Genomic DNA, 3,531 nt, shown 5'->3' with positions numbered 1-3,531 from the left:
TCAATGAATTATAAAGCACATACACATACACATGTACAAATTCATGCATATGCAAATGATAAGCCTTTTCTTAATTTTGTTGTGACACCACCAGCTAGACACTTCCCGGGATCAAGTAGTAGGTAAACGGTAACACATGTATTGCTGTACAGCCTTGTAATTTCATAATTCGACCTTTCGGCCCATATAATCAAGTAGTCCATATAAATGACCATATAGGTCCAAGTAGTCTATATATTTGACCATATAGGTCCAAGTAGTCCATATATCTGACCATATAGGTCCAAGTAGTCCATATAATCAAGTAGTCATATCAAAGACTGCTTTTCGAACTCGATATGGACAGTATGAATTTCTTGTGATGCCGTTTGGGTTGACAAATGCACCAGCAGCGTTTATGGCACTAATGAATAAGGTATTTCAGAAGTACCTTGACAAATTTGTAATTGTGTTCATTGATGACATCCTGGTGTATTCAAAGAGTAAGGAGGAACACGAACAACATTTGAAAATAGTGTTACAGATATTGAGGAAGAAGCAGTTAGATGCAAAATTCAGCAAATGCGAATTTTGGATAGATCGGGTTGTATTTTTGGGACACGTGGTTTCTGGTCAGCCATATATCACTTAGTTTTAACACATATCAGACAATATTGATTCTATATCTCATAGTCAGTCAAAACATATAAAAACACATACATATATGTAACCATTTAAATTACAGACTTTATTTATGATTACATATGTTACAGACTATGTTTGTAGTTCACCCAAACTTCAAATATTCTACATGCTATGAATGAGAGGAGAGAGCACGAGATGGAACACAGCCAACCGACCTTTCATCCATGCTATCTACAATATCTGAACCTTCTAAAACCTCTTGGTCATCTACTTCATCAACCAACTGAAAAATTTAGCGATTTATATGAGTCGCCACTCAGTGAATATAAACAATCAATGAATTATAAAGCACATACACATACACATGTACAAATTCATGCATATGCAAATGATAAGCCTTTTCTTCATTTTGTTGTGACACCACCAGCTAGACACTTCCAGGGATCAAGTAGCAGGTAAACGGTAACACAGGTATTGCTGTACAGCCTTGTAATTTCATAATTCGACCTTTCGGCCCATATAATCAAGTAGTCCATATAAATGACCATATAGGTCCAAGTAGTCTATATATTTGACCATATAGGTCCAAGTAGTCCATATATCTGACCATATAGGTCCAAGTAGTCCATATAATCAAGTAGTCATAAGTGCCTAAACCGGTATGCCACAACGCCATTTACGTTTTATGCAACATGTACACATACTTTGCATTTCAGTCATTCCATCACAAGTACTTCAATCATTTATCAATTCGCATCAAACATAGCAAAACAATGCACTATATCACAAAGTAGCAAGTCATATCAACATTTCAATCACAACTTCAGAAGCCAAAATATTCATATCATGTTTATACTCACAACGAAGCCGCTAGCTTCCTTGACGGCGACTTGTACCTTCCTCCGGAATGTCTTCAAAGTTTTGAGTATCTATACGTATAGGTTCACATATGATTAAAGAGACTTCATTCTTTATTTACCAAATTTCATTTTCTTATTCTTCTTTTATTCCGTAAACTTCAAGATCACATAATAGTTCTCAATAACCCGTCCATACCAAAAACCTTGTAACTCTCTCTATACTAAACCAACTGACCTAATTCTTGTTTTGTTATACTCCTTACTCATATATGAAGATCATATGAAAAGTTTATAATTTTTCCAGAACCACCCGATTTATGGAAAAATTTTCTTTGGCATCCTATCTCAGCATCAATGCACCTGGACCAGTTTTGCTAATTTAATCATAACTTAAAACTTATAACTCCTATTGCTCTGATTATTTTTGGTAAGAAAACTAGACATATAGAGGTATAACATATACAAATATCAAAATTTTAGGAGCTCTACATAATTTCCAGTAAAATTTACAAGTTGACCCTGTTTCAGCATCTATGCAACACAGCACACCTACACTTCCTTAGTGATTTTCTCACTACTTACTTATCCAATCCTAACCAAACTTTACAGAAGTTTACTCAACACATAAAGGATCAACTTTTATTTTATACCTTCCTCAAATTCGGACCCTAAGATGTCCCAAACTATACAAAAAGAAACAACTCAAGTACAGATTGCAGATTAGACCTAGTCTGATTGATACTATCATATCTCCTAGTATACGTACCCAAATAGCATGAAACGAATTCTGGAATTTAACTAAGACATAACCTTACAACTTTATCTCTTTAAGATTCTCAAAATCGGACTCTAAAGACACGAAATTGAGTGTACAAAACAAGTGAACAGCATACCTTCTTCTACCTCTTCTTCTTATCCTTCTTCTTCTCTTCCTTTTTCTCTTTTTGTTCTTTAAGGAATTGTTACCCAAAAGGTTCAGGATAAATCTGAACTATATCCTTTGTTTTTTTTTATTATATTTATTAAATCATTATGTTTATCCATCTAGGTTAGCATTGTTACAAATTTGTCCAAACCAATTTGTGTATTTCCAACTACATCCACTTTCATTGTTACACTTATGATTAGTGTTAAACTAATACTATAATTAATCAATTATCATGCTAATTATGTATTTGTTAACTACTCATCTAGTTTATGTGCTTTGAAGACACATTTACCTTTATTTTCTATATTTACACGTTATCCCGATTTTACACTCTATTTGAATCTATCATGGGGTGACTAACATGTAAGATGTAAAATTTTCTCTAATTAATATCGTGTAATGCACGTGTCTAAATGTCATGAATGCACAAGATTGAGATGTTACATTTATCAACGAGTGTGAGGAAAGTCAAACGGTCTATGTAATGATGGTGAAATCTAGTACACCGTCGGAGAGGGTAGGTAGCGAAGGGGAAGAAATTCCGGAAGAAGTCGGGAATTTGCTTAATGAGTTCCGTGATGTGTTCCCAGAGGAGTTACCATATGGGCTACCACCCCTACGGGACATCCAACACCATATCGATCTTGTGCCGGGAGCTAGCTTGCCTAGTCTACCTCATTATCGGATGAGTCCCAAGGAGAGTGAAGTGATGAAGGAGAAGGTGGAAGAGTTGATAAGAATGGGCTATGTTAGGGAGAGCATGAGTCCATGTGCGGTGCCGGCCTTGTTGACACCCAAGAAAGATGGGTCGTGGAGGATGTGTGTGGATAGCTGAGCCATCAACAAGATCACTATTCGGTACAAGTTTCCAATTCCCCGACTTGATGACATGCTTGATCAATTGGGTGGGTCCAAGGTCTTTTCCAAGATTGATTTGAGGAGTGGGTACCACCAAATCCGGATCAAGGTGGGAGATGAATGGAAGACGGCGTTTAAAACGCGTGATGGATTGTATGAGTGGCTAGTGATGCCATTCGGGATGACCAATGCACCGAGAACTTTCATGAGATTGATGAACCAAGTATTGCGTCCGGTGATTGTGAAGTTCGTGGTGGTCTA

At 36.4% G+C, this 3,531-nt stretch overlaps 1 long non-coding RNA gene across 1 annotated transcript; it reads right to left on the bottom strand.

Moving 5' to 3' along the window:
- Window positions 1–643: 643 nt before the first annotated feature.
- Window positions 644–2,508, bottom strand: LOC136225629 (uncharacterized). The gene is made up of 3 exons (XR_010687200.1): window positions 2,378–2,508; window positions 1,485–1,553; window positions 644–907 (listed from the first exon to the last, which is right to left on the bottom strand). It is a non-coding gene; the product is annotated as an uncharacterized lncRNA (long non-coding RNA).
- Window positions 2,509–3,531: the final 1,023 nt, after the last annotated feature.

This window comes from Euphorbia lathyris, chromosome 4 (genome assembly GCF_963576675.1).
Source record: "Euphorbia lathyris chromosome 4, ddEupLath1.1, whole genome shotgun sequence".
NCBI lineage: Eukaryota > Viridiplantae > Streptophyta > Magnoliopsida > Malpighiales > Euphorbiaceae > Euphorbia > Euphorbia lathyris.
The sequence above is the reverse complement of the archived record's forward strand: the minus strand, read 5'-3'. Positions and strand labels throughout refer to the sequence as shown.